Below are 23,526 nucleotides of genomic sequence, written 5' to 3' on the forward strand. Positions count from 1 at the left end.
ATACAGGGTTGTCGTTACCATCTTTCTAAATTCCATATATATGCGTTAGTGTACTGTATTGGTGTTTTTCTTTCTGGCTTACTTCACTCTGTATAATAGGCTCCAGTTTCATCTACCTCATTAGAACTGATTCAAATGTATTTTTTTTAATGGCTGAGTAATACTCCATTGTGTATATGTACCACAGCTTTCTTATCCATTCATCTGCTGATGGGCATCTAGGTTGCTTCCATGTCCTGGCTATTATAAACAGTGCTGCGATGAACATTGGGGTACACGTGTCTCTTTCCCTTCTGGTTTCCTCAGTGTGTATGCCCAGCAGTGGGATTGCTGGATCATAAGGCAGTTCTATTTCCAGTTTTTTAAGGAATCTCCACACTGTTCTCCATAGTGGCTGTACTAGTTTGCATTCCCACCAACAGTGTAAGAGGGTTCCCTTTTCTCTACATCCTCTCCAGCATTTATTGCTTTTAGAGTTGTGGATCGCAGCCATTCTGACTGGCGTGAAATGGTACCTCATTGTGGTTTTGATTTGCATTTCTCTGATAAGAGTTGACTCATTGGAAAAGACTCTGATGCTGGGAGGGATTGGGGGCAAGAGAAGAAGGGGACGACAGAGGATGAGATGGCTGGATGGCATTGCTGACCCAATGGATGTGAGTCTCAGTGAACTCCAGGAGTTGGTGATGGACAGGGAGGCCTGGCATGCTGCGATTCATGGGATCGCAAAGAGTTGGACACGACTGAGCGACTGATCTGATCTGATCTGATAATGAGTGATGTTGAGCATCTTTTCATGTGTTTGTTAGCCATCTGTACGTCTTCTTTGGAGAAATGTCTATTTAGTTCTTTGGCCCATTTTTTGATTGCGTCATTTATTTTTCTGGAATTGAGCTGCAGGAGTTGCTTGTATATTTTTGAGATTAGTTGTTTGTCAGTTGCTTCATTTGCTATTATTTTCTCCCATTTTGAAGGCTGTCTTTTCACCTTGCTTATAGTTTCCTTTGTTGTGCAGAAGCTTTTAATTTTAATTAGATCCCATTTGTTTATTTTTGCTTTTATTTCCAATATTCTTGGAGGTGGGTCATAGAGGATCCTGCTGTGATGTATGTTGGAGAGTGTTTTGCCTATGTTCTCCTCTAAGAGTTTTATAGTTTCTGGTCTTATGTTTAGATCTTTAATCCATTTCGAGTTTATTTTTGTGTATGGTGTTAGAAAGTGTTCCAGTTTCATTCTTTTACAAGTGGTTGACCAGTTTTCCCAGCACCACTTGTTAAAGAGATTGTATTTTCTCCATTGTATATTCTTGCCTCCTTTGTCAAAGATAAGGTGTCCATAGGTGCATGGGTTTATCTCTAGGCTTTCTATTTTGTTCCGTTGATCTATATTTCTGTCTTTGTGCCAGTACCATACTGTCTTGATGACATATCCTCTTAAAAGAAGCTGTCACCTCTCTGATTTTCCTCTCTGTGCTATGTGACTGCCCCCACCCAGCCCCATGGGCAGTGCTGATTAGATAAATCCAAAGCCACAGAGTCTGGTAAAGCAAATATACTCCAACTAAAAATCCAGTGATTAAGACTCCACAGTTCCACTGCAGAGAGCATGGGTTTGATCCCTGGTCAGAGAACAAAGATCCCATATGCCATGTGGTGCAGCCAAAAATAAATAAAGAAAGAATCTTAATAATAAATAAATTGCACGTTAAATTCCACCCCCAAAAAAACAAGGAAACAAACAAACCCGAAGTCACAGAGTCTGTGGTTAGTTAGTGAAAGTCGCTCTGTCGTGTCCAACTCTTTGAGACCCTATGGACCATACATGGAATTCTCCAGGCCAGAATACTGGAATGGGCAGCTATTCCCTTCTCCAGGGGATCTTCCCAACCCAGGGATCGAACCCAGGTCTCCCGCATGGCAGGCAGATTCTTTACCAGCTGAACTACTGGGGAAGCCTGAAAACCACAGAGTCTGTGGTTAGTTAGTTAGAAATACTGGATCAAGAAGATTTGGGTTGTATGCAAGTCTAAGGATAGCGTCTGAAAAAGAAACATAGTCATGTTGATATCATATGTCCCCTGATGGGACGTGATGAGAAGGGATTCCTGCTCTAAGTTTATAACTCCAGTCTAATCATGAGAATCATCAAACAAACCCAGATTGGGGAGATGTTACACAAAACATCTGACCAGTACTCATCGGGTGTTTATGTCATGGAAGAAGGAAAGACTGAGAAATTCCCAGTTTGGACAAAGAGATTAAGAGATGAGATGTCTAAATGCAATGTTGGATCCTAAAACAACCAAAAAAAGACATTGGTAAAATCCATAAAAAGTCAGTTAGTATTGTACCAATGTTAATTTCTTAGTTTTGACAAATGTACCATGTAATGTAAGATGTTAACATTAGGAAAAGATGCATGAAGGGTTTGTGGGGACTCACAGTTCTTCTGTAAATCTGAAATCATTGCAAAATAAAAAGACTTATTTACGAAAATAAATCTCCATACATTTGAAAGGGAATAACACTGATATTTTGCTTCCTAGGTGGCGCTAAGCGGTAAAGAATTCGCCTGCCAATGCAAGAGATTCAAAAGACATGGGTTCGATCCCTGGGTCAGGAAGATCCCCTGGAGTAGGAAATGGCAACCCACTCCAGTAGTCTTGCCTGGAGAATCCCATGGAGAGGGGAGCCTGGCGGGCTATAGTCCACGGGGCCACGGGGACGTGACTGAGTGACTAAGCACACAGCACACAACACGGACGTTTAGTGGTGATTTTTACCACCTTCAGACTGAACGGGCATTCTTTGAACACTTGCTGTTTGCTGAGCTTCTTAATGGGTTCTTTCATATGTTTCAATCCCCCTGTGGTCCTTATAAACAACTAGGAAGGTAGATAAGCTTGCCCCCATTTTACAGGTGAGGATGGAGAGGCTCAGAATCACCTCTCCCTTTCCCTGCAATGAATTGTAGCAATATCAGGATGGGCTGATGAGGAGAAATGACTTTGTGCTTTGATGCCCCTCAAGGTTGACTTGAGAATGACACATAAATTCTTATGAAAAGTATCCTCTGGAAATTATGTGATTCCCCCTAAAAACCAGTAGGCATTTTCAAAATGCAGCCAGATTCATGTTTCCTGTGGCTCTCTCTCTCTCTCTCTCTCTTGGTTTCCTGTGCTAGAAAGGGCTGGTGTGAGGTTCCTGGCTTTGCTGCCTGAGTGAGCAGGAATGTCCCACGTGACTGCAGCTTCAGAAGCATCAGCTCTCGGGCAGGAGACTTGCAGCTGGCCTCCCCCACAATCATCACTCCCTTTCTTTCCTCCAAGCCTCCTCCTCCATGTGGGACCCTGGGTGGATGGGTGGCCTGTATTTCTTTCTGCTCAGTGTCTTTGCAGTTTTCTGAGGGTGGTGATGATGGTGGAAGACTCAGTGAGCTTTGGGCATCTAGCCCAGAGGAAGAAGCAACTTTTATCTAGGAAATAAATGGTTGGCAAAAATGATGCCCCCAATCATTCTTTCATTCAGCCATTTATTTAGTATTTATCCTGTTAGGTACATAAGACAGATGTAGTCCCCTATCCTCAAGGAACAGATATCTGGATGCAGCCAGCAACTCTGGCCTTGGTCTTGCCAGGTGATGATGATCTAGTCTAGGTCCTTCTAAACTTGTCCACAGAGAACAGCATCTGGAAGACATGGGGCTTCTTGCAGAATCCCTTTCACCACTGACAAATTCTAGTTATGATAACTAAGCCTGAAACTTAGGCTGGTCAGATATCTGTCTCCCCCGTGTTTTGGATCACAATGGAAAGAGACAAGCTGTTATAGTGGCCAGATATGTGCAATGGGCACAGAGAAAAGGAGAGTCCAACCCTGTTGGGAGGAGTTGGGGAAGGCTCTTGGAGAGGGCAGTTCCAGGGTCTTCTGTGTTTGCTCAACACAAATATGATACTTAAGAGCATGGGCTCTGATGTCAGACAGAAATGAGCTGAGTCCCTGCTTGATTGCTTGCTAATTTGTGAGTTTGAACAAATATATTAGCTTCTCTGAGCCTCAGTCTTCTCATCCAAAAAAGGGAGATCAATCCTAGGACTTATTTTCCAGGGTTGCTATAATCTCTATCCTGCAAGTAAAGAACTTAGCTAAAATCTTAGGAAATTGCTATTATCCTCCTTCATAAATTCTGGGGGGGAACTACCAGGGATCAGAAAAGAGGAACTATCAGAGAGGTCTCCCTGGAGGAAGTGACCTTTGAGTCTGTAAGCTTGGCAACAGCAAGGATAGTAACACTTTTGCATCCTTCTATATCCCTAGCACCTGGCAATCAAGTTGGCTCTCAGCATGTTTGTTGAGTGAGTAAATGAATGACTGGCCAGAACTTTGAAGGAGGGATGTAAGGTGCACATAGAAGGATCTTTCCAGCATTTCTGTCTTCCCAGGGACTGTAGTTATTCATGGGGTAGCTCAGTTGGTGAAGAATCTGTCTGCAATGCAGGAAATCCCAGTTTGATTCCTGTCAGGAAGATCCACTGGAGAAGGGATAGGCTACCTACTCCAGTATTCTTCGGCTTCCCTGGTGGCTCAGCTGGTAAAGAATCTGCCTGCAATGTGGGAGACCTGGGTTCAATGCCTGGGTTGGGAAGATCCCCTAGAGAAGGCTACAGCTACCCACTCCAGTATTCTGGCCTGAAGAAGTCCATGAACTGTATAGTCCATGGGGTTGCAAAGAGTTGGATGTGACTGAGTGACTTTCACTTTCAAGCCATATATACCATTTTGTACATTTTAAAAATTAAAAAAAAATTTTTTGGTCATGCTATGTGGCATGTGGGATCTACTTCCCTGACCAGGGGTTGAACCTGTGCCCCTTGCATTGGGAGCATGAAGTCTTAACCACTGTACTACTAGAGAAGTGCCTTGTATTTTTTTTTTAAATATAAAGATTATGTCTTTTGGGGGTTATACCAAGACTATCAGTGTGGGGCTGCTTCACCTTCCCTGGTATGAAATATTTTTGTTGCCATTGTTCAGTTGCTAAGTTGTGTCCAACTCTTTGTGACCCTATGGACTGCAAGCACTCCAGGCTCTTCTGTCCTCCACTACTTCCCAGAGTTTGCTCAGATTCATGTCCATTGTGTCAGTGATGCTGTCTAACCATCTCATCTTCTGCTACCCCCTTCTCCTTTTGCCTTCACTCTTTCCCAGCATCAGGGTCTTTCCCAATGAGTCAGCTCTTCTCCTGTATACCGCAGTTTATTTAAACGACCCCCCTGCTGTTGGATATTTAGGTTGTTGCCAATTTGTCATCATGATAAGCATTGTCATGATGATAGTCTCTGTTACTGTTCAGTCACTAAGTTGTGTCAAACTCTTTGCGACCCCATAGACTGCAGCACACCAGGTTTCTCTGTCCTTCATCTCCCAGAGTTTACTCAAACTCATGTCCATTGAGTCGATGATGCCATCCAACCATCTCATCCTCTGTCATCCCCTTCTCCTCCTGCCCTCAATCTTTCCCAGCATCGGGGTCTTTTCCAGTGAGTCAGCTCTTCGCATCAAGTGGCCAAAGTATCAGGGCTTCAGCATCTCTGTAATCTCTGTATATTCATCTATTTGTTTCTTTAGGTTAAATTCCTTAAGAGACTTTCAGGGGTCAAAATGGTAGGTGCATATAATTTTTAAGGTTTTGGACACTTTAGTGCTAGATCACCCTCCAGGAAGGCTGTGTCATGTACATTGCTGGGTACCAGTCGGCTAATCTGATTGCCAGCCTGCTTCCCGGAAAAACGGCCTCTCACCATTTCCACAGCACTTTTCACTGCCTTGCCTGCTTGGCCAAATGGGATTGCTGGAGAGAACCAGCCTCTTCCTTTTTCAAGCCTTCCGGATATCTGTCGTGTCATGTTAGGATTACGTAAGTGTGATCTTGAGAAATTTCCTTGGAGGAGAGATGCTCCCAGATGTTGGCGCAAGTACTGGGGAGGGGAGGGAGGGACACTTGGGGCACTGGGGGGTTAGTCACGTGGCATGCCCTCCTTCCCACCTGTCCGCTTCCCTTGACTCCCGTGGAGGTAACCTTGTTCAACCTCTTGCCATCGCACACACGAACAGAAACAAGCGTCCTCTCTGTAGTATGCATCTCGCAGCTCTTTTATAGGCTTGTCATATACTGTTTTGTAATTTGGGGGACATTTTTCTATCTCTCCAGCTGGCCTGTAGCATGGAAGGGTAGAATCTTACTCCTTTCAGTATCCCCAGTATCTGGCAGAAGGTAATGATAAAACAAAAAATAAGATGAGGGTAATAATAACAATAGCAACAACTAATGTGCTGAGCATTTGCTATGTGCCAGGGGCTTCCTTGGTGGCTCAGTGGTAAAGAATCTGTCTGCAATGCAGGAGACACAGGAGACCTGGGTTCGACCCCTGGGTCGGGAAGATCCCCTGGAGAAGGAAATGGAAACCCACTCCAGTATTCTTGCCTGGGAGAATTCCCTGGGACAGAAAAGCCTGACAGGCTACAATCCATGGGGTCACAAAGAGTTGGACAAGACTGAATGACTATCATATCATATCAGGAGCTTCCCAGGTGGCTCAGCTGTTAAAGAATCTACCTGCAATACAGGAGAGCCAGGTTTGGTCCCTGGGTCAGGAAGATCCCCTGGAGAAGGGCATGGCAAGCCACTCCAGTACTCTTGCCTGGAGAATTCCATGGACAGAGGGGCCTGATGGGCTACAGTCCATGGCGTCGCAGAGTTGGATACAACTGAGCAACTAACACTTTCACTTTCAGGTACTTCACAGACTGTATCAAGCCACATATTTTATCTCATTGAATTGTTCCCTTAAACATATGCTGTAGGTATTAGTACTCTCCCATTTTACAGATAAGGATGCTAAGGCTCAGAGAGATGAAATGACTTGCTCAAGGTCACACAGCCAGTAAATGGAAAAGGTGGGACCCAAGACCAATTCCCTTTCAGTCATTCTTCTAGGTGCTTGGTGAGTATCTAAGTCACTTCGCGAGGAGCCAACTTTCCCTTTGAGTGTGTGTGTGCTCAGTCGTGTCTGACTCTTTGCAACCTCATGGACTGTAGCCTGCCAGGCTTCTCTGTCCATGGGGTTTTCCAGGCAAGAATATTGGAGTGGGTTGCCATTTCCTACTCCAAACTTTCCCTTTGCTTCCTCCCTGATACTGGCTGGTGAATGGAAGATACCAACAGATATCTGTTCTCAGCAGAAGCGAGGAATCTGGTTTATCTAAGAGGAAAGCCAGACCAGGGTTTGAGAGGGTCTTCTTGGATGTGTGCTTTGAAAGACCTCACAGGATACAGTCCTGCCTCTCCTGCCCTCCCCACTTTCAGTCAGAGTGCCTGGGATCCCTCCATTATGGATTCACTCTTAAAAAAACAAAAAACAAAAAAACCCAGAGCTTAAAGCTCCTTGTGAAAATGTGGATTCTCCCAGCAAATGTCAGTCCCCTCCATCCTCCATGCCTTAGTGGGCGTCAGGACAGCTGAACTTCTTTCTCAAGCTGCTCTTCCTCACTCAACTCTTCTTTCCACTCGTCCAAATTTAACCAGCCTAAAATCTCACTCAGGCGAGTTTCCTGGCCTCTCCTAGCTTGTTCTGCTCTCTCCCTATAGCCAGCAACTCTGGTATTGATCATCTTGGAGGATAATCTAGCCCCAGTTCTTCTAAAATTGTTCAAAACTAGCTGTATCTTGAAGTTACGGGGCCCCTTGCAGAATCCCATGAACCACTGCCATATCCCATTTACAACTATACATGCAATTTCAGGTGGTCAGACACCCTCTTTCTGAGATTTCAGTAAAATAAAAGATACAGATACTAAACATTCTAAGAATAACTCACTTATTCAGCACTGCATGTGTTCTAAGCCAGGCTCCTCTGTCCATGAGGATTCTCTAGGCAAGAATACTGTAATGGGTTGCCATTCCTTTCCCCAGGGGATCTTCCCAAGCCAGGGATCACACCTGCTCTCTTATGTCTTCTGCACTGGCAGGCGGGTTCTTTACCACTAGTGCCACCTGGGAAGTCCACGTGCAGAACTGACAAAGTATCAAAGTGCTCTGGGCCCGAGAACTTTGAGACACTCAAGACTGAACTGTGTTCTTGAAGCAGCCAGTCTGATGGGAGAATTGGTTGTAATGTATGCTGGACCCAGGGAGTAGGCTGTATTTCAGGAGCTCATATGATGGACTAACATATGGTTAGGCTTCACTAAGTGTTATTTATTTGTTATAGGCAGGAGAAGGGAACGACAGAAGATGAGATGGTTGGATGGCTTCACCAACTCAACGGCCATGAGCCTGAGCAGGCTCCAGGAGTTGGTGATGGACAGGGAAGCCTGGAGTTCTGGGGTCCATGGGGTCGCAAAGAGTCGGATACAACTGAGCGACTGAACTGATTTGTTATAGACCAGGAGCATATTCTGGAGGGGGCCTGGGAGTGCAAAGATTCCGCCTTCTTTCTTTATTTTCTTGTCATTAGATCATGCTTCTGGATTTCCTGGAGTAACTGGGGCTCCCAACCCCCACCCACGAGAGATGCAGTTGCTAAAGGTAGTGGGGCAAGGCAGTTAGGTAAATCTAGCATGCCTAGAGGATGGATTCAGGGCAGATAATGCGATTGAAGTGCTGGAAATAAAAGAGAAAATCAAACCTATTTTTGCCTTACATTGCTTCAACTTAAGTGTACTTGCATAGAAGAAAACATTATGTCACTACTGGAAATGAAAATTCCAGTAGTGGAATTGAAATGGAAATGAAAATGGAAATGAAAAACAATTTTTTTTTCTGATGCACTTTAAAATAAATATATAACATTTAAACCTTAAAAAAAATGTGTCTATAGGCCACCTAACATAACATGACCCTTTTCGCCTCAGCACAGCATGTATCGCCCTTTGGAAAATGCCTCTCTTCAACAATAATCATCATCACTATAGTAACAATAATAAGCAAAGATGTTACACATGGGGTTTTCTATATGCCAGGCACGCTAAGGGATTTACATACATCAGTTAATGACAGCCATATGAAGAGATACTGTTACAATCTCCACCTGACTCACGGGAACACTGAGACACAGAGAGGCTGAGTAACTTCCTCCAGGCCACACAGTTTGTGTGTGGTAAAGCCAGATTGGAGCCAAGCTAACTTTACCCTAAAACCTGGCCTTTTACCCATTTCATTGTACTGTCTCTGCTGACGTGCCGTCTTCCAGCACCAGTAGTAGTTTGAGGCTGGACGTTTAACTGCACTCCTTGAGGTAAAAATGAGCCTAGTTAAGCACCCAGCACATAGTAGGTGCTTAATAAATAGTAACTGCTATTGTTTTAGAGTATATAACACTCATCCACATTCATTAGCTCAATGAAATGTCCTAGCCACATTTGCAGGTAGGTGGGAAGGGTCTTGCAGTCCCATTTTACAGTTGGTGAAACAGGTTCAGAAAGTTCAAGTGACCTACCCAGGGTCACACAGCTGGTGAGTGGGGGAAGCCCAGGATCAAGCTCATAGCACCAGAAGGCAAGTCCAAGTTTCTTTCCCCTAGAAGTGCCTTGCCTGATAACACCGAATCGACTGGTTAATAAGTAATACTTGTTGATTTGTTTTAAGTTTATCTTGTCAAGTCCTGCAGCATCTCCCCTGTACTTAGCCATATTTTCTCCAAAGGGCTAATGGGCTTTCCTAAGATTTGTCCCTTTCGTGGTGGGACAGGATCTCCCAGGGCACAAAGCAATTGTTGGAAGAACCCAGCAATTCTCTCTCCCTCTTCAGCTCTTTTTCTTTTTCTTGCTCACTTGTCTCTCTCCTCCGTCTACTTGTTTTGTCTTTGACTTATCCCCTGTAGTGAGTTGTGCTCCTGGAAAGCTGCCCTGTGACATTTCTTCTCTTTTGTGGTCCCATTGATAGCATTTCCCTGGAGGCTCATAAAAAAAGAGAAGGAGGGAGTGAATAAAGCATGTCGTGCCCTGCCAGTGCCATCCAGCAACAGAGCTTGATGGTTGGGCTGTGGCTTTGAGCATGAATCTTCTCTCTTGTAGGATCTGCTTCTGTGTGCACTCATGTACAGTCATGTGTGCACATGCACACCTGCACACATATGTACACTGTATTGTTTGGAACAGGCAGTGATATGACTGAAGCCCTGGGTCCTCTGGCCAAGAGGGGGCTCAGGTGTGATTTCTGAGGCTGATTTGCCATGGGTTTCTTATTGTAGGGTCCTCCAGCAAACTTGCTGTATGGGTTTCCTATGGCTGCTGTAACAAATATCAACAAACTTGGTGGCTTAAAACAACAAGGATTTATTGTCTTACAGTTTTGGAGGTCAGAGTGCTAAAATCAAGGTGTTGGCAGGGCTGTGCTCCATCTGGAACCTCTCAAGGAGAATCTGTTTCCTTGCCTTTTCTAGCTTCTAGAGGCTTCCCTGATTCCTTGCTTTGTGGCCCCTTCCTCCATCATCTGGAGAAGGAAATGGCAACCCACTCCAGTATTCTTGCCTGGAGAATCCCATGGACAGAGGAGCCTGGTGGGCTGCTGTCCATGGGGTCACACAGAGTCAGACACGACTGAAGTGACTTAGCAGCAGCAGCCTCCATCTTCAAGACCAATAACACAGCTCTCTCTCTCTTCCTCCCTCCCTCCCTCTGTTTCTCTTTATTTCTGTCTCCCTCTCCTCCTTCCCTCTGCCTCCATCTCCCTCTGCTCTCCCCACCTCTCTCAACCCTCTACTCCATTATCACCTCTCCTCACTATTCCTCCTGCTTCCCTTTCCCCTTATAACACCGTAGTGATTACACCAGGTCCACCCAGATAACTCAGGGTAATCTCTTTATCTCAAGATCCTTAATCATACCTACTAAGTGCCATTTGCCACATATGGTAACATGTTCACCACTTCTGAGGATTAGCACATGGACATTTTTGAGGGCTGTTATTCCGCCCCACTTGCCAAGTGAAATGGGAACATTTACTCTTTCTGGACAAACTCAGCACCATTTCTCTGGGAGACAGAAGAGCACATGGCCCCTGAGACTGACTGTTCAGATTCACATCCTGCCCTCCCCATCTCTTTCTAGCTGTCTTACCTCAGGCATATCACCTGGGCTCTCTGTGTCCAGTTTCTTCATCTCGAAGATGGGCATATAATGCAGCAGTACAACCTCATTTTGCTGTTACAAGTCATGAATGTTGCTGGGGTGATAAAACATGTCAGCTGGTGAATCATACACACATAAAAAAATGGAAGCAGCAATTTTAACTAGGATGTCATATAGCATAATAGTTATAAACCTCGGTCCAAATCCCAGTGGTACCATTTATGAACTAAAGGGCTAGTTGTTTTAGGCCACTGAGTCTCAGTGTTCTCATTTTTTAAAATGGAAATAAAACAATTGCCATCTTAACACACAGGATTGTTGTGAGGATGACATAACAGCATGGTCATACAAGTCGCCCAGCACACAGTGGGCAGCTCTTGTTACAGACACCACCACCATCACGACTGTTTGTCTATTCTGGAGGTGAGGGAGAGTCTAACGGACTGCCTCTGGCCTCAGGAGCACAAGGACAGGCCAGGACAACTTGCTGAATCCAGGGCCCTGAGAAATCCCTTTGCAGTGCTCCATCCTCGAGAGGATCAGAGTCTGTCTGGGCTTAGTTAGCCTTGGGGTGTCTGGTGTCTAGGCATCTTCCTGCTGCAGAGTTGCCAGAGCTTACAGCCGCAGCTGGTTCTCTGAAGGAAGAGTTTTCTCCAGAAGCTCTCAGAATGGAAGAAGGATTTGAAGATGGTGACCAAGGAGGTAGGGAGGCTGGAGGCAAAATCTGAGAAGGCAGAGCTGGTTCCTAGATGGCATGGTCACGGGAAGGTGCAGAGCTCTGGTTTCAACCATATTATTATTTTTTAATTTTGCTGCAAAGCTCTGTTCCAATGAAGGCTTGGGCAGATGCCCAGTATGCAAAACATTTAAAAGTGCAACTTCTCAGGTTGAAAGCAGGGGTAGAGGGGGGTGGTGGAACTCAGGCCAAACTTACACTCCAATAGGGGCCTCTTGAGAGGGGGCCAGTTTGAGAAAAAACTAGCAAGGTAGCAAAAACAGAGGCCCTGGAATCAGACAGACCCAAGATTTGCATTTCTGTCTGTGCCACTTCTTGGCTGTGTGAGCTTTGGGGCTTTACTTCACCTGAGTCTCAGTTTCATCAACTGAAAATGGGACAATAATAGCACCCACCTTGTAGTTATAAAGATTGGAGTTAGCAACCATAAAGTGCTTAATACAGGTGGCAGATGTCTAGACATTTAGCAGGTGGTAGCTATTTTTGTTCCCTAAGGGTGATCTGAATTCATGACAGACCTTCCCAGAACATGTGCCTAATGCCAGGGAAGCTGTGAGGTGGGGGGAGATGGGTAGACATTCCTTGGAACTGGGAGCCAAAAGACCTGGGAATTAATTGGATTCTGATTCCACCATCAGCATCCTATGTGGGTTTCTTGAATCAGTCTTCAGATGTCTACTGAGACATGTACCTGGTACTGTTCTAGGCACTGGAACACAGGCCTTGGCATCTGAAAGGCCTAAGGTCCAGACTCAACTCTGCTACTTTCTATCTTTTTGGCTGTGGGCAAGACACTGTCTCTCTCTGTTCCTCAGTTTCTCCATGTGCAAAATGAGGGCATTGAACCTGTGTCGTAGGATCTTTCTAGAAAAGATTCAATGAAGTTCTGCCAAAGAATTGTAGAGTGCATTTGAACTTGACTCTGAGAGAGGCATCCTGAAGCATGGGCTTTGGAATTATACAACCCTGGATTTCAATCCTCAGAGAAGATAATGGCACCCCACTCCAGTACTCTTGCCTGGCAAATCCTATGGACCGAGGAGCCTGATAGGCTGCAGTCCATTGGGTTGCTAAGAGTCGAACACGACTGAGCGACTTCCCTTTCACTTTTCACTTTCATGCATTGGAGAAGGAAATGGCAACCCACTCCAGTGTTCTTGCCTGGAGAATCCAGGGACAGCGGAGCCTGGTGGGCTGCCGTCTATGGGGTTGCACAGAGTTGGACACGACTGAAGTGACTTAGCAGCAGGATTTCAATCCTATGTCTGACATTTCTGGTGTAACATTATGCAAGAGACTTAACTTCTTGAGTCTCGGTGTCCTCAACTGTAAAATGGGAGTAATAATAGTTCCCTCAAAAAGTCATGGTAAAGATTCAAGGAAATGACACATGTAAAGTCCTTAGCCAAAGGGCTTGTGTGTAGTTGGTTCTCAATAAAATGACAGCTGCCATCATCATCATCACCACCACCATCACCATCATCATGATCATCGATAAAGTGAAGCTCTAAATGGTCTCTAAGATCCTCATATTTTAAGCCCTACTTTTCAAGGAGGGGATTAGGTGACGAATGTGGTAGCTCACTCTGGGCCCTCTCAGTGGGACTGTCTAGAGGAAGGTCCCCAGTAAAGAGGGTTCTAATTCACTTTGCTGAGAAGTTCTAAACAGATCCTGGTCTATTTGAGATTTCCTGTCCTTTCCTCCCAACAAGCAGGAATAAGACTCATTGAGATCTGGAATGTTGGAAACCATGGGAATCAACTTCTCTCTTTTTTAAGGAATTATATATTTTGTTTATTTACTTATTTATTTTTTGCTGTGCTTCTTTGCTCCACGCGGGCTTTCTCTAGTTGTAGAGAGTGGGGGCTATTCTTTAGTTGTGGTGTGCGGGCTTCTCATTGCAGTAGCTTCTCTTGTTGCATCACACAGGCTCCACACATGGGCTTCAGTAATTGTGATGCATGGGCTTAGTTGCCCCACAGCATGTGGAATCTTCCTGGACCAGGGATTGAACCCGTGTCCCCTACATTGACAGGCAGATTCTTATCCACTGTATTACCAGGAAAGTTCAGTCAATTTCTCTTTATGTATTTCTCCTTTTAATGATTTTATTTTCTTGTCTGTATAGTGATTTCACTTCAGAAGATGAATCTGGGTCTTTGGGGTTTAGGTCTTTGGCCATGGCTCAATTGTCTGATTTAGACCTTTTATAATCTCCCAACTTCATCCCACTCAAACCATGAACTGAAAGGTGAGGCTGGCATATACCATTCTGGATTGGCTGTCAATTCTTTTCTCCTTCTGTCAAGACATTTGAATCACAGGACAGATTATGGATCATGGGGTTATAGCAGCCCACAACTTGGATGTTCTTATTGTTGCCTTCTAACTTCTTGCATAGTCATATGCTCATTTTATGCAAGACTTGGAGATGTTAAGTGACTTTTCCAAGGTTGTATGGGGGCTCGACTTGGTTCCAGAAACCTGTCAAGCGCTTATTCAACTAAGCCATCCTGCCCCATAGAAATTTCCATTTCCTAAGCCTCATCTTCCTGCCCTGATTTTCAAGGCACCTGAGGTATAGGTCAGAAATCTGCAGTAGTGTGGGTGAGGACAGGTCAGCTAGGCTGACTTGGTGGGGAGGAGCCACTTGGAGACTCCCACACTGGGGTCAAACTCTTTTCTGAGCGAGCAGTGAAAGTCTGGGGGCGTATGTGGAAAAGGGGCTGTAAAGTTACAGCTTCTTTGCTTCGAGAGTGAACGACAAGATTAGAACAAGTGTGTGGTAGGTAGGCTGTCACTGACTTCACTGTGTGATGTCAAGAAGTCCCGTTCCCCGCCCCTCCCCCCCCCCCTCCCCTGGACTCTCCCCCTTTTCTGCTCTAACCATCCAATTACTTAACTTCGCAGCCTGAGGGTTCGCTTCCCGCCCATCCCTCCGCCGCCGCATTTTAGCGCTGTCCGCGGTGCTGATCGCCAATCTCCCGATTGCCATTTCCACCAGCTAGGATCTCTGGTGCGCCCAGTCTCACCTCCCGGGCTCCCACCCCTCTTTCTCCAGGTACCTCACACATAAATCACGGAGAGGGAAGGCAGACTTGGCTCCCCCTGCTCCGGGAAACTGCTGCCCCCTCCCTTGCTCACATCGGGTTTTGCAGCAGTGGTGGCAGCCGCCACTGATTCCCGCACCGGGGAAGCAATTGATTTGTCTACTGCCAGCAGCCCCGGAGTTGCCTACGCGGACGACAGAGAGAAAGAGAAAGAGACAGAAAGGGAGAGAGGACAGAGAGAGAAAGAAAGAGAGATTCACAGAGTGAAAACCTTCATCCATGTGGAGGGCAGGCTGAGGGAGCCACTGTCTTTACCTTGTCGACTGACTGGTCTGAGTTTTCTCCTCTTCCGGCAGTGGTATTTCTTTTCATCTTGGATCTTCGTGGTTTAGGAATAGTTGCTCTGTGTGTGTGTGTGTGTGTGTGTGTGTGTGTGCGTGCGTGTATGCGTGTGCGTGTGTGTGTAGTGTGTGTGTGTGTGTGTGCAGTTGCTTTGATTTTATTTGGGAAGAGTAGGAAAGTCAAATGAACAATTTTCTTTCAGGCACCTCCGCTGAGCTTTCAAACCAAGTCATCCAGAGTTAGCATCTTCCCACCCGTCAGGGAAGAGAGGAGTTGGCAAGAATTTGGCTCACCCATTCCCCCTGCAATCCTCTGGTGTCTTGGTAAGTGATATTCTTCTCAATTGTGTAAATGGGCTAGGGGTATTGGAGTCCCAGTTGCAACGAGGTGTGTACATGACCTGGTGGGATAGAGGTTAGGTGGGAGGGAAAGGGTGCTGAGGAATGACCACATTTATTTGCCCACATTCTGCAGTGTTTGATTGCCTAAGCAACACCCCAAAGCCAAATGAGATTTCGGCTCACTGCCCAGGGTGGGGGTAAAATATGCTCATGTTTTAGGCAATGCAATCAAAATTGTGGCTTCTGCCCAATTTGTCCTCTCCCTTGCAACAGAAGCTTCTGAAAGTAGCCAGCAGTTCTCTGAGTGAATTAACCCTTTGTGGTACTGGCCAGCCTGGCATGGACAGTCTCTGGGTATTCTGATCTAGTGGGTGGGCACCCTGACTCTGGATGAGAGAGGATCACTTATGGCTGGATAGTTAACCCTTGTTTAGGGTAACGTAGGCATGCTAAGTGAAGCTTGCCTAGGAGCGGGTGCAGATTGTACCATCTTCCAGGGACAGCTGAGTAATTTAATTGTGGTGATTTTGTGCAAGCTTACCTGTTCATAGTTTCCTGAGATGAGAGATCTGGGAGACATGAAAGGATCACATTTTTCTTGGAATGAGTGGTCAGGCAGGTCAGAGGGGAGCAGCCAGCTGTCTGCTGAGCAGACAAGGTTTTATTTTCACAGGTGGTATAACCTGTAAGTGATTACACAGAGGGTGCACCAAGCCCAGGGGATTTCATCCTTGAGCCTGTCTCAGAGTAGGGAAAGGGGCGAATAAGGTTTGTTCGGCTTCTGGGGAAGGATTCCAGGCTCCAGCTTCAGATCTGTTCCAGGACAGACCATACCCTGCTCTAGTTTCTTTATTCTGATGGGATCAGCCTCACCAACCTGTTAGTGAGTGGGAGGGGGAGGTCCCTTGTAACTGAATCCAAAACTCACATTTAATTTTAAATGCCTTTGCTGCTAATCTGTGACCCATCAAAAGGGGATTTGCTTTGCTTCCTGGTTTGATTATATCTACCTTACTGGAAATGAATGTCTTTATTTTTAGCATCTTCACTATTATCTCAGGGGCCACCCCCTCCCCGAGGATTTCCTTTTCCAGTTCTTATTCTTGGAGGTGGGAGGAATAAAACATCAGCCCCCAAGACTGGCAAGCGTAAGCACGGCCCACTCAGTCACTTTCTCCAGCCCCAGAGCAAGTGGGGACACCAAAATCCCAAGGCATATGACTGCTCAGGCAGGACATGACATGTGAGGCAGTGGGAAGGGATGCTTGGTGGTTAGTACCAAAGAGTTGGTCCTCAAAAATCCCAGGTTTTCCTTGCTGGGTGACCTTGGGGAGGAAGTTGCCTTTGTCTCCTCCTTGGGAAGCCTAAGTGTGAATGATGAATGTGGGGAAATTTGGAGCCACAGTCAAATAAGGAGCCACAGATCGGCCCATGGGTGATATTTAAAATTTTGAACTTTGGCACTAACTGGTCAGACTGGACCACGGCTGGGGCCCTGGAGTAGGGGATCTCAAGGGTCTCCTGCTGCGCTGAGTGTTAACTCTTTAATTGCTGGATCACAGGGAAGTTTAGGGGGCTGGGGCAATATAACCAGCCAATGCAATATAACCATCCAGTGTAGGAGTATATATATATACATATACAAATAAAACCAGAGTTGACTTGCAATGTTGCATTAGTTTCAAGGGTGCAGCAAAGTGATTCAGTTACACGTACACGTGATAACCACTGGTTCAGCCATGTAGGGCAGGCCAGCCCACCTGAGGTAGCTGGAACTCGGCTGTCCACCCATGGGTGCTTTTTGAACATCTACTCACCACCTCCCATCCTTATTTCCTTGGGGGTGGTTAAGATCCAAGAGGCTGCCCTCCCTACCCCCTCATCACACTTGAATTGGTGCATTGTGGTGCACCAGCGTAAGGGAAACAGAAGCTTCTGGAAAGAGCTTTGGAGTTGGATCAGGAGACCTGGGTCCCAGCCCCAGCTCTGCCTCCCCTTTCTGGGCCTCAGTTTTCCCATCTGTGCTATGAAATAGCTGGTCTAGGTGACCCCAAGGCCGCTTCCATCTCTGAGGCTCTATAACTGTGTGATGAGTATTGAGTATGTATATTTGTGCATGTGTGCATTCATGCTTCTAGGAAGGGTCAGCCCTGTGTTTGGGAATTTACCAGATGTGTTGAGCAGGTTTTGTTTGGGTGAATCAGGATGGAGACTGGCTCTTGTAAGAACTTTCCTAGGTTCCTAGAATCCTGTGCTCAGATGGAAAGGGGTCTTATTGGTTTGTGGCTTCAGTTGCATAGACATCCAGATCTGGCAGCACTTGAAAGCCCTCTAGAGACTTATCCCAGAAAGACACCAAGGATCTCTTTGAGAACCTCCACTCTGGAAAGATGCCTATGCCCTATAGCCCACTTGAGCACCTCAAGTTCAGAACCTCTGATCTAGTCATCAGGGGTACCAGGAAGGGCAAGCAGCTTGCCCAAGACCACACAGTGAGTCATGCACAGCAACATACAAAGATAAGATACCTGCCTTCATTCCTGGCTCCAGCAGCTGCCACTCCCCTGACCCAACCGGGGTGCAGGGGGAGGACCTTCAGCAGCTCCTTTCCAATTTTCTATCCTGTGAGGTGATCAGGAAGCATAGCTGTGGGGACAAGTGCGGACGTCTCCTTTCTCAGTGGTGGGAGGGAGGCAGTGGCCAGAGATCTTGCAGTCCGAAATGGTGGCCTGGGAAGTCAGTCTCCCCGGCTTGCTGTGCCTTCTGTTTTCTTGCTGCCTGTACACATCCTGGCTGCCTATCTAAGGCTGTGGGTCTGGTCAGAGTGGCTGCTCTGGGGGTCTATTTGTAAGCTGAGATATTTACTCTTTATTTAACCCTCTCTCTCTGTCTCTCTGTGGGTCATAGAGAATCTGACACTTTCTAATAAAAACTGCCATGACATATGGGCTTATTTTCTGCTCTTTATCGCCTTCAAGTTGGGAGCTGGTCATGAATGCAGACAAATCAGGAGTTGATGTAAAGACGATGAGAAGCAAACAGCATGGTTTATTTCTGTTAAGCACTGTGGCTGTAACCTGGGATAAAAATAAATCCGGGACCCAGTAGTGGTGGGCTGGAGTGATGAGCTTAAATTATTCAGCTGCCACCCAGGATGGAGATCCTTGATGTGCTAGAAGAGTGAAGGAGGCACCACAAAAATAGCCACCTCTCCTTCCTGTTCCCCACCCCTGTCTGTTTCTTTAAGCCAGCCTTTTTAGCCTCTAGGGGCTGCAGTATGAGATGCTGGGAGCAAACAGACCTGAGTTTGAATCCTGGCTCCAGTGCTTGGTTGCTGTGTGACTTCAGGAGAGACCCTAAACCTCTCTGAGCCTCATTTTCCTCAGGTGCACTAAGGGAGCACAGTGTGATGGTAAAGAGCATAGGCTCTGGACATAGATCTCCTGAGCTTAAATCCTGGTTCTAGCACTTTCTAGTTATGTCATGTCACCTCTCTGGGCTTCAGTTTCTCCATCTTTAAAATGAGGATAATAAAGGAACTGTGAGCATTTTGAGTTAATGTTTGCAAACTGCTTCTCACTGAGCCTGGCAAGGAGTAAGTGTCCAATAAATGTGAGTGATGGGGATGCTGTTGGTGATGGTAGCAGCAGTCACCCCTGACCTAAATAAGACTGAGTTAGGATAGAGAAAGGTGACTCCTCTGTTGTGTCAGGCACACATCTCTGGGACCCAGGATAAAGAGGACATGGTGTGGAGACAGGGGACTTCCAGTTCCACTTACTTAGTATGTGGTCTTTGTGTAGTTGCCGGGGGCGGGGGGTGGGTGGCAGACCTCAGTTTATTCACCCATGAAATGGGCATAATGACCACCTTTCTTTAAGTCTTTTGAGGCCCCAAGGAAAAAGGGCGGTCATGAGTGTGGTGGGCAGGCCCTGGAGGAAGGCATTCGGGAGGAGAAGCCCTCTGTGTCTTTTGTTCCTCCAAATCCTTAGGAGGCTTTTGCTGAATCATCTCTACTCACCAGCTTGGAGCTCAAGGATTTTTCCTAGGAGACTTGAGCTTTCTCTCCCTTCCCTGCCTTGGTGCTTTCCCTGCCACAGTGGGTGTCTCTATATACAACTTCCAAAATGCTACAAGGCAAGATCCTTAGGGCCAAGGCTGTACCCTCTTCCTTTTTAGAGTCACAGTTAGCATGGCAGGTGCTCAGCAATGACTTGCATGAGTGAATGAATGAATGAAACCTTGATTAACTAGTGAACTGGTCAATTTGGAGAGATGCCTTTATGGTCCAGCCAGTGACCTGCATGCAGTAGGTCCTTAATTAGCATTGGTTCATTACGATGAGTCATTGGTGAAGAGTTTAAAAAGGGTTGGCTTTCATCTCAGATCTGCTACAGGCAAAGAACTGGCCTTTCTCGCCTGTCAAAGAGTTAGCTGACATTTATCCATATGTCATACATTTATTGAGTACTTACCGTATGCCTGGCACTATGGTGGGCATTGGCCAAAAAAATAATGGTAATAGTGACAAAGACACAGTCCCTTTGGGACTTAGATAAAGTAAGCGACTGCCTACAAAATGTGATCTTTTCAGGGAGAGGGCAGGTTTTAGTACAAAGAGGTCTTCCTTCATCACCCTAAAACACTCAGCTCACTGATATGTGAAAACCCATCATTAAAGTTTCATTCTTTGTCTTTAGGCTTTGCTCTTGGATGAAGAGCAGATGCTTTTGGGGTGGAATAATGCATCCTTCCTTATTAGTCACTTACACTTTAGCGAGGCGGAGTTGTAAAATCCTTTCTGAAAAGTGAGGGGAGCTTTTTGAAAAGCTTTTTGCGAGTGAGAAGCGGCATTTGCACAAAGTAAGCTTGCGGCTTTACCTGGGAGGGCAAAAGGCAGAGAAAGACAGACGTTGCTGGGTTCACATTCTGCTGTAAAAAGCTCTCAGTGCTCAAGAGACTGATTCACCTGAACTGGGTGGTTCATCTGACTCGGTGGTTCTCAGAGTACGGTCCTCGCCACCTCCCATCCCCACCCCCAGCGGTATCAGCATCATCTGAGAACTTGTTAGAAAAGGCAAATTCTTGGGTTAGATTCTGGACCTGTCCCACGAGAAACTCTGAGTTCAGGGCCCTGGGCTCTGTGTTTTCCTAAACCACCAATGCTATAGATTAAAGAGTTATTTGAAATGCTAAACACTTTTACAGGTGTCAGTTATAACAGTTCTAGGTGTGTTGTGAGCGTCAGACTTTTTGCCATGGTCCCCCACCCTCCACATCCCCCAGGGGGCTGAGAACTGGGGCCGTTGCCTCCCCATGACACATCATTAACTTTCTGCTACTGGCTCCCTCTATTTCCCATGGGAGCACAAGCTGGACCTAGCATCCCCTGCTAACCTGAGTGCTCTAGGAGGCTACTTCTTTCTCAGTCAGGATGCAAGGACTCAGGTTATAGGATGGTTCATTGTCCAGGTGGTAAGAATCACCCCTCCAGCCTGGCCAGGGAACAGAATTGGTTCCTTTTAGTCCAACATAGCTTTCCATTTGGGCCAGGGAAAAGTGGGAGACCGGGGTGCAGTGCTGAGGCACCAGACTGCGTATGCAATGTCACTGTGGTTTCTTCTAAGTAATTGTCTTGCTGTCATTACTTTTAAAGACATAATGCACATTTAAATCTCATTGTAATGGAGCTGTGTCAGACTCTGGCTTAGGAATGCAGCTAGTGAGCAAGATAACTGGCCTCAGGAAGCTCGGGGCTTTGCCCATCCCTCTGCAATCAATCAACAAGAGGAAATTAATCTGACAGTGTCATAATGATGTTTGGCTTGTGAAAGATTTATTTGGAGAGCGGGAGGAAAAAAAAACTCTCCGCATCTCTTAATATAATCTTTTAAGTTCATTCAGCTGCCTTTTTCTTCTTTCTTCCTCTCTCTCTTTCTTTCTCTCCTTCCTTTCCTCTCGAATGCATCTACACCATGATAAGCAGCAGCTTGTGAATGGAAGCAGCTTTCAGTAGAGAAGAGATTAGGCAAGCAAGTTTGGTGCCAGCCATTGATGGCGAGGTGGTGTCTAGGGCTCCTGAGAAAAGAGATGATTTCTCAAAGTTTGTCAGGAGGCCCTGTATTCAAGATGCTGCCAGAAGGCATCTATGTGGTCCACTCTTCCCCCAAGCCCAGCCTGCCCCTGTCCCATCCCCTCTACCTGTGAGTTTCTTCTGTCACAGTAGCACTGGGTCTCTAAGTCTCTGTCTCTTCTCTCTCCCCTTCTCACACCCACACCGCATCCCCTTCTCCATCTTTTCCACCCTTTAAAAATTCCCTTTCTTTCTTCTCATAGTTCATCTTTCCTCCCCTTCTTTCTCCCTCATCTGATCTCTGCTCTCTCCCTCTGGCTGGCATTTTCTCCCAATCTCTTTCCATCTTCCTCTCCTAAATTCTGCCCTTCCCCATCCCATCTTTAGTCTCACCCAGGTAGATATACCAAAGTGACTTGGGAAGGGAATGCATTTACAAGTCCCGAGACCCCAAGTCGGGTCTCTGAGTAGCGTGAACCAACTCTCCCAGTTAGCCTGGGACTGAGGGGATTCTTGGCAGGCAGGACTTTGTGTGTTAAAACTGAGAGAAGCTCAAGCAAATCAGGACCAGTTGGTCATCTTACTGCTAAGGTCAAGTGCTTGGGATTTTGTGGAGCTTTCAAAAGGCCAGAGATGTAACTTCTTGGGCAAGTTGCCTGTCCTTCTGCTCTGGAGAGGAGCAGAGTGGTTTCTGAAGCCCTCCCCAGCCTCAGTGTGTTCAGCACAGCTCTGCATGGCTCTGAAGACTACCCGGGCATGCAAAGGCCAGTGGTCAGTCAAGGGCATGGGGCTGACTCCTTCCTCCTTTCTGACGTCCTTCCTCCAACAAGACTGACCACCCAGCCAGTTAGCTCTGCACTCCTCAGTCACAAGAGGGATCTGGCAAGAGACTGCAGGTGGTCCCTATGACAGAGATTCCCAAACTTCAACCTGGGTCAGAATTCCTCGGAGGGCTGTTAACACAGAGTTTCTGATTCAGTGGGACTAGGATGGGGCCCAAGAATTTTCATGTCTAACACATCATTCCCAGGGGACATGGATGCTGCTGCTCCAGGAATTCCGCTTTGAGATCCACTGCTTTCTGCAAACTCATTCCCTTTCATTTATTTATTCCCTCATTTATTCCTTCATTCATTCATTCTCAGATATTTATTGTATCCTACCATGTGCCAGGCACTGGGGACTCAGCAGTGAATGAGACAGAGTTCCCTGCCTTTCTAGAGCTTACAGTCTAGTGAGAAACAAAAGAAAAACACAAACAAGATGGTTTTAGACTATGTCAAGTGCTATGAAGGAAACAGCATGACATGACAGATAGTGATAAATGGTGTGCAGGGAGAGAGAGAACTTAGTAATTAAAATTTAGTTATATGCTGTCCACCTGAAATTATCACAAAGTTAATCAGCTATATTCCCATACAAAATAAAAAGTTTTTAAAATTAGTTACAAAAAGGATGGCCAGGGGAGATGGTAATGGTTGAATTGAGAGCTGAGTCTCTAGAAGGAGCCAGAAGGAGCCAGGCTGGGGGAATGACAATCGCAAAAGCAGAGACAACTATGTTGTCTTGATGGAACAGCAAGAAGGTCAGTGCGGTGGGATGAGGGGAAAGTGAGGGAGCCTGCGGGCTGCAGGACCTGCCAGGGTAGGCGTGGAGTCTGGATTTCATTTCACTAGGGGGTGGGGGGAGGGTTTGAATCAGAAGTGACATGACCTAGTTTACAATTTTGGTAATGATCACTTTGTTTTCTGAGCGGAGAGCAGACTGCAGGAGGCAGGGGTGGAAGCCAGGAGACCAGTGATGGGGAGCAGTGACACAGCCTGGGGGACTAGGGGGTGCAAAGAAGGTGGTCAG

General features: G+C 46.2%; 1 protein-coding gene across 9 annotated transcripts in view; it reads left to right on the forward strand.

The window, feature by feature from the left end:
- The window catches only part of RPH3A (rabphilin 3A), a 277,632-nt gene that overhangs the window by 161,565 nt on the left and 92,541 nt on the right, over positions 1-23,526 (forward strand). For 5 of the 9 annotated variants that reach the window (XM_027566631.1, XM_027566636.1, XM_027566639.1 and 2 more), the window contains exons 1-2: positions 14,934-15,274; positions 15,461-15,581. The gene's annotated coding sequence lies outside the window, so the exon portion shown is untranslated. The other 4 variants (XM_027566633.1, XM_027566634.1, XM_027566637.1 and 1 more) reach the window with 3 other exon arrangements.

Source organism: Bos indicus x Bos taurus, chromosome 17 (genome assembly GCF_003369695.1).
Source record: "Bos indicus x Bos taurus breed Angus x Brahman F1 hybrid chromosome 17, Bos_hybrid_MaternalHap_v2.0, whole genome shotgun sequence".
Taxonomy (NCBI): domain Eukaryota; kingdom Metazoa; phylum Chordata; class Mammalia; order Artiodactyla; family Bovidae; genus Bos; species Bos indicus x Bos taurus.